Source organism: Amia ocellicauda, chromosome 13, assembly GCF_036373705.1.
Source record: "Amia ocellicauda isolate fAmiCal2 chromosome 13, fAmiCal2.hap1, whole genome shotgun sequence".
In the NCBI taxonomy this organism is placed as follows: domain Eukaryota; kingdom Metazoa; phylum Chordata; class Actinopteri; order Amiiformes; family Amiidae; genus Amia; species Amia ocellicauda.
The window spans coordinates 9,268,973-9,283,701 of record NC_089862.1 but is presented as its reverse complement, the minus strand read 5'-3'; the positions used below and the strand labels follow the sequence as shown (position 1 = coordinate 9,283,701).

General features: G+C 41.0%; 1 non-coding gene across 1 annotated transcript; it reads left to right on the top strand.

Moving 5' to 3' along the window:
• The first annotated feature begins 14,366 nt into the window (after positions 1-14,366).
• On the top strand, positions 14,367-14,444 carry LOC136767030 (small nucleolar RNA SNORD66). Its single transcript, XR_010821809.1, has one exon. It is a non-coding gene; the product is annotated as a small nucleolar RNA SNORD66 (small nucleolar RNA).
• The last annotated feature ends 285 nt before the right edge of the window (positions 14,445-14,729 follow it).

Below are 14,729 nucleotides of genomic sequence, written 5' to 3'. Positions count from 1 at the left end.
TGTTCCTTGTTCCTTGTTCCTTGTTCCTTGTTCCTTGTTCCTTGTTCCTTGTTCCTTGTTCCTTGTTCCTTGTTCCTTGTTCCTTGTTCCTTGTTCCTTGTTCCTTGTTCCTTGTTCCTTTCCCACAAGGTAACTGTGACAGTGTTAGTGCTGCCTGTGGTAAATTAAATGTGTATATGTGTGCACAGCCTTCTGTGACTTATCAAGACTTAATTGTATAATCTTTGTTTTCATGTAATCATTTTCTAATCAATAATTAAAATACAAGCTAGTCAATTAGTAAATTAATCAAACTGATTAAAACAAGAACACCACTCCCCTTTATTACATGTATCTCAGTGTTGTTATTGAAGCTCAGTGTGTGTGCAGTGCAGCTCCTCACAGGCTGTGTCCCATTTCACTGCCTTCACCCTCAGCACCTGCAGTAGGTCTCAGCTGCAGCAGTGCAGTCTCTGTGCAGTTCAGCTGAGGGAGGTTTCTGTAAGACTGTGTAGCACTGTGTGAAGACACCAATGTGTACACTCTGACAGTAGTAATCTCCTGCATCTTCAGGCTAGACTCCACTGATGGTCAGAGTGAAGTCAGTCCTAGATCCACTGCCGCTGAATCGCTCTGGGATCCCAGACTGACGGGTAGTGGCACCATAGATCAGGAGTTTAGGAGCTACTCCTGGTTTCTATTGATACCAGGCTAGAAGGTCACCATAATTACCAAAATAACCTGTGTACACTGCACTGCTGACTTTACATTTCAGAGTGACTGTCTCTCCTCGGCGAACAGATTTCACTGATGGAGTCTGAGTCACAGTATACTGTCCACTGGATTCTGATGTAAATAAATCAATGTATACGTTTATATGTAATATACACTCACCTAAAGGATTATTAGGAACACCTGTTCAATTTCTCATTAATGCAATTATCTAGCCAACCAATCACATGGCAGTTGCTTCAATGCATTTAGGGGTGTGGTCCTGGTCAAGACAATATCCTGAACTCCAAACTGAATGTCTGAATGGGAAAGAAAGGTGATTTAAGCAATTTTGAGCATGGCATGGTTGTTGGTGCCAGACGGGCCGGTCTGAGTATTTCACAATCTGCTCAGTTACTGGGATTTTCACGCAAAACCATTTCTAGGGTTTACAAAGAATGGTGTGAAAAGGGAAAAACATCCAGTATGCGGCAGTCCTGTGGGCGAAAATGCCTTGTTGATGCTAGAGGTCAGAGGAGAATGGGCCGACTGCTTCAAGCTGATAGAAGAGCAACTTTGACTGAAATAACCGCTCGTTACAACCGAGGTATGCAGCAAAGCATTTGTGAAGCCACAACACGTACAACCTTGAGGCGGATGGGCTACAACAGCAGAAGACCCCACCGGGTACCACTCATCTCCACTACAAATAGGAAAAAGAGGCTACAATTTGCACAAGCTCACCAAAATTGGACAGTTGAAGACTGGAAAAATGTTGCCTGGTCTGATGAGTCTTGATTTCTGTTGAGACATTCAGATGGTAGTCAGAATTTGGCGTAAACAGAATGAGAACATGGATCCATCATGCCTTGTTACCACTGTGCAGGCTGGTGGTGGTGGTGCAATGGTGTGGGGGATGTTTTCTTGGCACACTTTAGGCCCCTTAGTGCCAATTGGGCATCGTTTAAATGCCACGGCCTACCTGAGCATTGTTTCTGACCATGTCCATCCCTTTATGACCACCATGTACCCATCCTCTGATGGCTACTTCCAGCAGGATAATGCACCATGTCACAAAGGTCGAATCATTTCAAATTGGTTTCTTGAACATGACAATGAGTTCACTGTACTAAAGTGGCCCCCACAGTCACCAGATCTCAACCCAATAGAGCATCTTTGGGATGTGGTGGAACGGGAGCTTCGTGCCCTGGATGTGCATCCCACAAATCTCCATCAACTGCAAGATGCTATCCTATCGATATGGGCCAACATTTCTAAAGAATGCTTTCAGCACCTTGTTGAATTAAGGCAGTTCTGAAGGTGAAAGGGGGTCAAACACAGTATTAGTATGGTGTTCCTAATAATCCTTTAGGTGAGTGTACTTTACAACATTCTGATTTTGTCTATGAGTTTGAGGTGTGATTGTCTAGATATTAAAAATAAATACAAAATGGAAATAAAATAAAAATAATTCTCACCCTGAGTGCAGATGGCGAGAGACCAGATAAAGATAAGAGCCCAGATAAGAGCACTTTAGCTCTGAGCTGAAGCACTGATCTAAAGAAGACCTCTCCCCCCCAAAGTTATCAGATTTCCTTAGCTGGGAACTGGTTTACATCAAAGTGACAGTCTTGGGTGGATGGCACTGAGAATAGGCCAAATAGTTTGGAATCCTGCTGTAAGATGTCTGGGGAAGGGGGCCTGTAGGTAATAAAAACTCTTTGAAATGGACGAGAGCCGAAATCCCGACACAGAGCTACGAACCCGGGCCAACCGGCATTTCCTGCCACAGCTCAACCTGTAGCTCTTTTGCCCGAACCAGAACCAGAAACTAACCAAGTCTTTGCCGGCAACAGAAGAGTTAAACTGGGAGAAGGAGATTGAGCCGTATGAAGAATTCTTTTAAAGGACTTTATTAAATAAAGAACTTTACAGACTGCGCTGCCCGCCTGTGCCAACCTGATCAGTGGAGTTTTACAGCTGGACAATTGACTAAGTCGACTGTATACGAAAGTGCCAGTCATTTAAATAGCTATTTGAGTCTTAAGAAACTTGACCCTTGGAACAAACAGGGCCCTGCTTTCCTCAAAGAATTTTTCTTCAAGTAACTACGGTGGAACCCTGCTTACAAAGAAGATTTTGTGCACAACCTTGGAGCCTTCAAACCAGTGGAAAATCTGTTTGGAAACGACTCTACTTTCGCGAAACCCGAACTTCCAGGTGCATCGACTGAGTGGATGTTCTTGGACAAAGCCGAACCGGACTGCCTTTGTTCCAAACCACACGGATCTCGTGCCGTGTGCTGTTATCTGAGCCCGAAGACAGAGAGGCCTCTCTGCGACGAAGTTCAGATAAGTTTAACAGTTTGGAGTTTGTGATTCATGACATTTGAGAAATCAATTAGAAATGTTAATCTGTGATTCATAACTCTAGAATGTGTAATATCATTTAGTTTTCTTAAATATAAATGTGTGTTGCATTAAACTGTTTTGTTGATAATTTTAGAAATAAAATCTGTCAACGCCGAGAAATATCTTCTCATTCCTGTTTAACTGTTTAGTCTGAAATTGACACAAGTTAATAGACACCAGATTATTGGTGGCCCTGCCTATCCTTAATCATTGAATAATAATCAGTTAAGGGAAATTGTGGTAACAAGTAATGATAGGATCTTTCTCGGCACCTAAACGTAAATGAGACTGATATATATATATAACGAGAAGTTACCTGACATAAATACTAACCTGCGTAGTTATTTAATGTCTGACTAATAATACTAATGAGAGACTCACCTTCGTCTTACTAACCGGTATTGTAGTCAATGTGTTTATAACCTTTTTTGTTGAACGATTTGTGTGATATCATATGCGATCCCATGGTCTTTGATTTGGTCACGGAAGTGATTTGTCTTTGATTTGTTGATCTAGAGTTGAATTTTAATTAGTTTTTCCCTTTTGTATAATTAGTGTAGTGCTACATTTAGTCTTTGTTTTTGAATTAATTTGACAATTTATATCTTTGGAATTGGTGTCTGTGTCCAATTATTACAGAAATTGAGTTCTACAAGATTCCAGGATTCGTGATAAGGTGATTCTATAAGTTCACTTTTTTAATTGAAATTTATAAGTGTGCCTTACGCTGTGTTGAATCTCAAACTATTCATCAAAAACATCGTGTTTAGGTGACGGGGTGTGCAGAGCCTTTTGGTTACATTGTTATTGTACTATACTATATTATTATTCTTAATGTGTTATTACAATACATTTTGAATACTAGTGTTTCTCTGGCTCCCTCTTGTGGGTTTGTGAAGGATGACCATTTTGAGTTCTTACACCTATTTTCAGGGCATGCAAATTCAGATTCGTTCAGTTGTGCCCCTAATGTATATTTAAATAGAGTGAATTATGTTTGTTCACACGTTTTAAGGCTTGTAGATCTATATCAATAATAATTCTGACAGGTAAATCAGACTATCATGTGCTTGGCAGAGATACATATTGTGCAAGACATCGTCAATGACATTGACAATCGGAACGTTTTTAAATGTATTGCTTGCCTTTTCCTTTTCAGTATTGCTGCTCTCAGCTGAGATTTATACTTTCCTTCTGAATGGATTCACATTCGGATTGATTGGAATGTAAAACACTGTTGATCTCATTAAGTATGTTTCCATAAAATAGCATAGAAATAGATGTACTTTACACAGCACTGAGGAGCTTTGAGTTTTATTAAGTTTTTTCAAGAATGTTAAGGTCAGGAGGGACTGAGAGCTGCAACAGTGACAGCCACACTGGAGATAATGTTGCTGTCCACACAGTATTGTTACAATGACAGTGAAAAGGCTGACAATATATTACTGCTTTTTAAACTGATCAGTGAACTGAGACAATGTCTGACTTATTGTACAGTCAGGATATATTCTTTAAATCGAAAATGTATAATTCTGAAAACAGATAATACATTATTATAATACATGAACATGCAGTACCTTAAAACATTGCCCTCCATAGCTACATGTATCTCAGTGTTGTTATTGAAGCTCAGTGTGTGTGCAGTGCAGCTCCTCACAGGCTGTGTCCCATTTCACTGCCTTCACCCTCAGCACCTGCAGTAGGTCTCAGCTGCAGCAGTGCAGTCTCTGTGCAGTTCAGCTGAGGGAGGTTTTTGTACGACTGTGTAGCACTGTGTGAACACATCCTTACTGTTGAGATAGTGGTAACTCTGACAGTAGTAATCTCCTGCATCTTCAGGCTGGACTCCACTGATGGTCAGAGTGAAGTCAGACCCAGATCCACTGCCACTGAATCGCTCTGGGATCCCAGACTGACGGGTAGTGGCAAGATAGATCAGGAGTTTAGGAGCTTCTCCAGGTTTCTGTTGGTACCAGGCTAGGCGGTTGTTATTATACACTGCACTGCTGGTTTTACAGTTCACAGTGACTGTACCTCCTTGTTGAACAGATTTGACTTGTGGAGTCTGAGTCACAGTAACTTGTCCTCTGGTTTCTAAACATAATAAACATATATTAAGTTAATGAAAGTTTGAAAATATACACATTTTTTATATCTTGTTATAATCATGATTTTTATATTAAATACATGAAGAAATGTATTAGTGAATAATACATTATTGATATGTTGCTGAAAAATGAACACACATATTAGAAAATAATAAATGTAAATATGAAAAAAATGAACACATTCCTTACCCTGAGTGCAGATGGCGAGAGCCCAGATGAAGATGGTGATAAAAGTCATTGTTGTTGAGGATTGTGTTGCCATGAAGGGCAGCTCTCAGTCATTAAGTGTTAAACTCACAGGGCTATAAACACTCCCAGAGCACTGAAGCATGTGCTGCCCATGCAAAGTGGCTCTTCTATGTAAATTGTGTTTTTGGTGCAGCTGCACTTATAGCCAAGCAGTGCTGTGTGTTCTGACAGAGCAAGGTTAGAAGGTAAGAAGTTTATAAGGAGCATATATTGATGAGAAATCTGTTCATCTTAACTGCAATGGAGGAATGACGTGTGAAATACCTGTGTGTTGAAAAATTGGTGCTCTGTGTTCTGTTAGATCAAATCTGTTTCATTGCTCTCATGAATATTCAAATAAAAAGAAGCCCACAATCTTTAACTATTTAACAGACAATTTTTACAGTATAAGAGATTATGTTCTAGATTGCAGACGTTCCTTAGTGTTACTGAAGAATTCTCAGTGGCAGGAAACGTATAAATGCTTTGTGATTGTCTTATTACCAGTACAGTGTTGTTCAATACATAACAGCAGGATTTTAAACATTGCATATTAAATGTGATCTGCAGTGTATTAAGCATCCAGGTTTCTTGAGGAAAATCTTAGTGAATCAGAACGTATTTTAATTTTGTGGGGAAAAAAAGTATTCTCATGCTATTTCATCACACATCCACTACCAATCTCAGTGACCTCAGATAAAATCAGCTGCTGGAGCAACAGAGTCCAATGTTCCCCAGCATCACTGTGAGTGGCTGCCTCCTCCAGACACAGATGACACTGTAGTGCTCAGATGACTGGGTGTGAGGAGCTGCTGGTTACAGTGGGACAGCTGGAGTGACTGGCGTAGGTGGATTACTACTGTCTATTCCGATTGTAGTATTACTCTGCCTTTACATTATGATCAGTAGTGATGCTCTGGCTTGTGGATATTATGTAAGAATTGCATTCTCTGCATCTTCAAATACATTCTGCACTACTGCTCTCCAGTCTACGCTCAGTCAATTTGAAATAATGCAATAAATTTAAATATAAATTAGTGAATAATGCTTAAATTAAGGATGCCAAAACTTCAGTCTCACCTGTGTATATACCAATACATATTTTTAATCTAATCACATTTTTACATTATTCAAATATTACATATCCCTAATATATGACCCCTGTCTATCTACCCATCTATACATCTATCTATCTACTGTTGTATTTCATGTCTAATAAACTCCCTCAGGTTCCATACTCCTATCCACAATAGTTATCATATTTGATTTCTGTAATCAGTGCTACTCAGTGGAAAGAATACAGGATGCATATCTGTTCAATTTAAAGGTGACATATATACTGCCCAAAACATTTGTATTTCACTGCATTGTTGAAAACAATTAAATTTTTTCTACAATATAAAACAACTAAAGTCAATACTATCAGTTCAATTGTCCCCCCAAATTAGGGCAGGGCAGGGCAGACCTTGTGACAGAACTAAAACCTTCCTATTAATCCTTCTACTGCTGGTGTTTTGGGGACACTTCACAACTTTCTCTTTAATATCTTTGCAATGGTTTTCTGGTGCAGTACTTGATCTCTTGAAGCTAAAACAGGCTCCCCCTATTCCTCCCTCCCTCCCTCCCTCTCTCTCTCTCTCTCTCTCTCTCTCTCTCTCTCTCTCTCTCTCTCTCTCTCTCTCTCTCTCTCTCTCTCTCTGCCTCCTCCTAGAGCCCTGAGGCCTCGCCCCAGATCAAAGAGTACCTCGTCATCAAACAGTGCACCTTTAAGAGGAAAGGGTGCCGAACTGATCTGCAACCACTTAACACTTTTCGAAATGTACTTGTTGAGACAGACCTGCCCATGTTTATAAATCTGTGGGAATTGAGCTCCAGAATGGGAAAAGGATGAGAAACGTGATTACAAGTAATTGCTACTATCCAGGTAACTCCTGTAGATAATAAGTCCCTCTGACAAACATGCAAATATGTAACATCCCTAGCAGGCTGTCTGTCGAAGCCATAGTAAAGCACTGTTCAACACTAGCTCAGATACCTGGTTATTGGGCCTGAACCCAATGTCCACAGCTATGAAGACAACCAGAAGCATTAAGCACACAGCATGTTTGTATGGAGCAGAGAAAACAATCTGACTTGTTAATGCTCAGGCTTGTGCTTTATTTAAAAAGCCTCACCAGGGCTTACAGTATTAGAGAAATGACAACTCAACCGGTCAGGTTTTCGTTTTCAGTAAATATATATGTTTGAGACGTACGTTGAGTAGCACTCTTGTGAAGCCTAGTCGGTGTAGCCCTAGTATGGTTTAATTGTTTCAAGTAAATGTACTGGGATTGAATTGCCTTGAAACTGTCTAATAAAAATCACACTGTGTTAGTTGCTCACTGTGTATCTGAAAGGAATGCTTGTAGTTAAGCAGTTTAGTGACTTTTTATAGGCCACTCACATTAAAGTGTTCACTGGTTGTGATATGATGTATATTTTCAAATTAAATTGTGTATTGTGTTGATGGGTTTGTAATGTTTTAGGTTTTTGTTTTGACTGCAATATAGAAGCTGCACTACTGCTTCAGACCTGTAGGTTGTGATGCTGTGCTCTGAATCTAAATATGTAAACGGAAATACAACCTTACAGAATAAACCACTATGATACATTTAAATCTATCTTTTAAAAAAAAATACACAAAAGAGTGCATAACACTGTTTTTAAACTGAATGTGTCTGAAGAATTGGGATAGCTGGCATAAGACATGAACATTGTATTATCTAAACCCAGAGAAACATTGCCAGTTAAGAATTCATTAAGCTCTTTTGGCATTACATGCACTGACGCTTTGTGCTGGGATGTAATTATAATTTGGCATATTGTGGTTTAAAGGCAGCCCCAAGGACGATGGTGCGCTGGAGATGGATGCCAGATCTCTATTAACTCCTGCCTAACCAGAGTTGTGTTGCATGATAAATACAGAAATGCATCTCTGAGGAAGGATGACCCCACAGGAGGTTAAATACTGCGTTACCTCTGAAGAGTACTGTGGCAAAGGCGCTAAATTTGGCCTCTACTTCTCACCGTAGACCGATGATGCTGAGTTTGATGACGCTGCAGCTTTGTTATCCAATCAGGAAGCGTTAGCTACACACGCCTTGTGTGGCTTTGGTTTGTTTTTAAATTAAAAAACATGGCGTTGCATTCAAACAAAAGATCGTTCAACTCAGCTTGGAAAAGGGGATATTTAATTTTCGACAGACCGGACAAGTTGTTTTACGGAATGTGCAATATGTGGACAAATAATGAAACCGCTCAAGTCAACTGCAGCTCACGAACACGTCGAAAAGTTTAGCAAAAAAATGTGTCAACATGTCAAGCACAGAGAAGCACCGAGTCATCAGGACGCCAAAGCAAGAGAGGAGGCCAGGCCAGCTGAAGAGCAGCTTTCTTAACCAGGATATCACAGATGCGCAGCACCATCTCTCAGTATTATTATTATTATTACTGTTGTTGTTGTGGTTGTGTACTGGGCAGCACTGTGGTTGAATTGGTTGGCGCTGATGCCTGTCTTCGTGGAGTTCATGTTCTTCCTGTTTTCGGTGCTATTAAGTTAGCTACACGCTTTGTATACAGCAGGGTCATTTATATATCGGCACATTTCCCCATCCATGTCCGTCACTGAGGCCGGAAATTGTGTCAAGTGTCCGTCGGGCAACATCGTGCTGCCGACCCCTGCCTGCCCCCCAGAGAGAGATGGGACCCATTACACCGTGACAAAATAAACCCCATCATACTGTGTGTGACTCGTCCCTCCGCCATAATGCAACTGAATAGCGCCGTCTCAAGTAGCAGGCACATGAATATTCATGAGAAAATAACAACCTGAAAATATACAGTCTGGTACGTATTTTGTTTATTATTAAACTATATGATACAGTAAAGGATTTCAATTTCACGAACTCTCAGATGCAAGCAACAAAACGGGACTGAAAATTAATACGAGCTTTGTAAAATCTACGCAAATTGAAATAGATTAACCAAAAGTCATGTCTACCTTGTACAACAAATCAGCGCAGACGGCGATACTATAAAAGAAACAGGATGGAGTGCATTTGACAGAAACACCAGGCTGATCAAATAATTTTCTCTTAATTTACCTGAAAAGTATTTGATCATGATCAATGCATATTCTCACTTATGGCTATGAAACTGTCACTTGATATTGAAACTGCAGACAACACCAAGGAGTATGGAAACAAAAGATGTGTCATCATTGAAAGATGAAAATGGCAGTGGGAAGGACACCTTGCAAGAACAGATAAAAAATGGATTATTCCCAGACAGAAGGAAACACCTGACAATGTATTTTCAGATCTGAAGTAGTGTTGAGCCAGTTTTCTGTCTGTTTTAGGTATTATAGCCCATCTCAGCCTCATTTAAAGTTATGGCTCTGGGCATATACATATTATTTACACAATCACGCACATAGAAGTCACTAAAGATGAACCTGCGCCTTCTCCTATAAAACTTGTGGGCGTTACAGTATTTCAGATGAAAACCTTGTTCTACTCTCTAAATGATTTAAAGTATTTATTTGGTGATATGGGTGAATAAACAGGCTAAGTGGTTGCATTCTATAAAATAGCTTTTTGGCACAGGAGAATATAGCACTTTTTTATTTAAATAACATTAATTCTGGGGAAACTGTAGGCTGCACTCTTGTTGGCTGCAGTTGTTGGCATTCAACCCATCACAATGGATTGGGATATGGGAAGATAATATGGGATATGGGAAGCTCACACTACACGACCCGTGCCGAGTCTACTCTTAATTAAGAAACGTGTTTGATATGATCACCATTGTGTTTCTTTGGATAGCTGGTCGCTTATGACATCACTAGACTTTTGCATACCCAACAGTTGCTGTGACGCGTTTTCAGTTCTCTTTGGATATCTGTTCTTTTATGGAATAGTGTGAAGTGTGTAGAAGGAACCAAACACGTAATTTTTGTCTGTCCTGACCAAATTGTTTCCGAAGAGATAAGACAAGGCTATTAATCTTTAATACAATGAAAGTGATTGTGGAGCTGGACGAATGCCTCAAGGCACAGCTGAAGACATTCTTCAAAGTGTGAGTTTGTTTATATTTATGATATTTAAACTTTCTTTGTTCTTAATCATTTTACTGATGTATTCCTTTTTACTTTTTAAACAAGGGCATAACACTAGTGTGAAAAGTGTGTATAACCACGTCACAATGCTCCCACATAGAGACTGAAAACAACTCTATTATTACTAATTAATATTTGTATTTACCATATATAACCAAATGACTGTGTCCCTCTGCCTCATGACATGTCCACCTCTCTGCTGTTTCACAGGGACCTATTTCAATTAAAAATGGCCACTATGACCAAGTGAGTGTCGAGAAGGCGGCGTTGGAGGAGCACGCCCAGGCCCCACCAAACCATCACTACAAGTCCGAGAAGAGCCTCAGACGAGCTGCACTTCACTATGGATATCGGGTGAGCCCCAGTGCCTGGGAGCTGGGATGCTGCTGGCATAGACAACATCTTCCTGTTATACTCTGACAAAATAGTGAATATTGTTTGTGTTCTGTTCTTGTCTGTGTTTGCCTTTAACAGGTAACGTATTTAGCTTCACACATTGCATTGCCCACATGTTCACTGAACCCTTGCCATGGGGTAATGATTCACAGCTGCACAAATGCCTGTCCATCTCAGCTGAAACAAAATAATAATACCAGTAAACTTGTATTTGTGTGTATTCTGGGGTATAAGCTTCCAATACTAGTTTGGGTATGTCTTTGGAATGATCAAAATAAGTAAAATGGAACACCGGCCATCATCATCTGATTTCTGGTTCTCCACCAACTGCCCATAACAAGCCAGTGTGCTGCTTTGCAGTAGTTTGGTTCAAGTGTTTTCCTGCTGACAGGCCCTTTCAGACTCAGCTGGTGTCTTTTTCTGCAGAACACAGAGTAAAGATGGATATCCTAATAAATTCAGATTCACCTTAAACTGTAAAGAAAAACAGACCGTAAACATTTTGTAAAGGCTGGTGAAGAGAAATGTTTGCTGTCAAAAGGAAGGAATTACATTGACTTCCTTTAGGAATTATACATTGTATTGTTTGCTCTTATTTTAATATATTTTGTGAAATATTTACATTTTTGTGGGAAAGAGCATCTGTTAATAAATAAATCCTACTGTAAACCCACTGAGAAAATAAAATTTAATTTCTTTCCTTAGATTCAAATCCTGCAGTCAAATCTGCAATTGTCAGATCGGTGAGATTTTTAACTTTTTTTTTCCTTTTCAAATTCCAAACATTCATACAAGGAATGTCTGCAAAATTGAATTAAACATAAGAGACGTATACCACAGCAACTGTTGGGACAATTTTTGGCTGAAGACAGATGTGCCTTAAGTGTGAAGTTTTGATAGTGACCTGTGTTGACATCTTCTGTTTCTGTGTGCTTGAGTGTATATAAATGATTTCATATAACAGCAAAGATGTGAAAAATGCAAATGCATTTCTTCGGTACATTTTATTTTAACACATGTTTTTGTTCATATTGGCTGTACAGCCTTTCAGGTCTCAGATGAGCTATTTACCATTATTGTATTAAGTATAGTATAGGTGAGGTTTCAGTTTTAGGTTGACATTAAAAAATCTGCAGACAGGGCTATGTGTCAAAATGTAATACAAGATAGAAAAGTTTGCTTTTTGTTTTTGTCTGTCTAGCTCTTTACCTGTTAACTGCTTTTAGTGTTTTCTTCAGTTGTAGATGGGTGAATACAAAAGTGTTTTGTGTTTTCTTGCAGCTGGACCAGCTGTTTGATATCACAGCAGAGGACATTGAGGCCATTAAGCAGACATATCCCAGCACCCAGAAGAGGGTAAGTGCCTTTCACAGCTGCCCATTTCACCCCTCAGTATTTGGAAGTGTGATTTGTGCAAGACGATGGTTGAATCGTGCGAGGAGGGGTGTCCTTAATATGCAGCCAATAGGCTGGGAATCCAGTGTCCTCCATTGCCCTTGTCACCAAGGCTGTGGGCGGCTTCATTTAGTCCCCTAGTCACATGTCAACAATGCCTTAAGGACTCAAGATCCACTGCTGGATGGATGCCGTGCACTTGGCACATATTCATCAGTGCAGCGATGGGTCGCTTGTTCGATGGGTCGTGGAACAGCTCTTCAATGGTAACATTTATTCAACTGAGTTTTACCACATGTCTGTCAAAACAGCAAAGCTTCTGGTCAGGGTTGCGTGCTGTCACGTGGGTGTCGCATAAAGTGCCCTGGAGTACAGATTGAAAGTATTATGTAGCCCTTTTAAACTCTTCATGGTAATCAGCACACTTTTGTTAGGCATCATATTCTTTACTTGCCTCGAAAGTCCTAACATCTACATTTCTGTTGTGTTTTAAATATAGTATAAAAGCCTCGATTAATGAGCAAACTGCATGTGGTCTCGGCTCACTCCAGCACCTTTTCTCTCTTCGGAATTGTCAATTAATGGCACCAAACTGCAGTCCAGTTAATCTGTTAATTTCCTGCTCTCGCATCCTCTCTCAGGTGCAGGTGAAGGAGGGACACTGTGAGCCAGACCAGGCCCAGCTTGCTGAGGAGACTGAGGAGAAGCAGGAGTCAGTGCTGAGCTTAGAGTTAACCTGTGCCAGCATGCAGAAACTCCACATGAGTGGCCCAGTAAGTCTGGATGGCAGTCAGGCCATTTGAGTTATTGCAGCTCACTTGCATTCCTGTCATTCTGAACAGAGGGTACTGGTAACCCATGTGGATGTTGACCAGTGTGTGTGCAGACACATTAAATCTGTCTAAATTGCAGGTGTGACATTTGCAGCGCTGTAATGAATTTGCACGGCTCCACACATCCAGGGCTGCAGTTCAAATCCAATTTCCCTTTGAGAGTTTCCTTTTAAATATCCAACAGCTAATGTAAAGTGTACATTTGAATACAGCTCAAGTAGGCAATTCAGAGATTGCGTGGAAGAGAATCTATTTACCCTTCGGCCCTCGCAGCAGCAGACACGTGCCACCCTGCCCTGACCAGCTGATTGACTCTTTGTCCCCCCAGCCCTCAGGAATGGGTCCCCAGTAGTCTCACCAGGGCCAGAGGATGGAGCCTCACAAGATCATTACAAGTGTGTCATTCACACATGAATTGCAGCTCAACAAGGCCCAGAAGGCTTGGAAACCTGGGCTGAGAAAGGCAAACAAGGTGGCTGATGACAGTCAGGCATTCAATACACAGGTATGTAGGAGCAGAGCACATGGTTCTAGTTTGTGGGGTGGGATATATAAGTTGCTAGTCTTAAAGGGGATTGTGGGTAATCTTGGCGCCCCAGTGATGATCTCTTTTTATTGCCATCATGTTTGAAACCCTTTTTCCTACATTCCCTCCTCCCCCCTTTCCCCTTCGATAGGAGCTGTTACACAAGGTGCGCAGTATCCTGAACAAGCTGACCCCACAGATGTTCCAGCAGTTGATGCGCAAAGTGACCGAGCTGACCATCGACACGGAGGAGCAACTCAAGGGTGTCATTGATCTAATCTTTGAGAAGGCCATCTCCGAACCCAGCTTTTGTGTCACATACGCGAATATGTGCCACTGCCTTATGAGGGTGAGAGAAGGAGGGTGCTATGGGGGAGAGTGAGGTTAAGGAGGGAGGGAGGCAGTGGTTGAGGGTTTGCGAAGATACTACATGGATCAGATTCATTTTGCTATTTAATTGTAATTTGTGGGAGCTCAGTATTGAATGGACCAGCAGATGCCTGTCTTGTGAACCGCATATCAAGAAGCATTATTGCTAAGATGTCAGCAGTGCTCTCGCCAGCACTCACCCACGATCTGTGTGAGCCAAGGTGTCTGTTTCTCCCAGTGCGTCTTACTGTAGAGCTCCAGTGAAGATCTTTCATTTGGGCCATTAGTGTCTGGGCCACTGACATCTAGTGATGGAGAAGAGCAGCTGAAGAGCCTCACTGAACATTTTCAGTTTCGGCCCTCTCCAGAGCTGTCTGGTATTTGTTTTGCATTATTCAATTCCAAAAAACTGATTGTGATGGTCCTGGACACCTGCTCACCTGTGGGTTTTCACTCCGATACCTATTACAGCTATAAGCCAGCCGACCACACAGACCATGCTTAGCTAGATCAGGCTCCCATTTTGCTTAGGGTTTATGTTGTTGCTTCTCCCCTTTCTGTAGCTCAGTGTCCCTAGCATTGACAAGCCGGGAATGACTGTGACTTTCCGCACGCTCC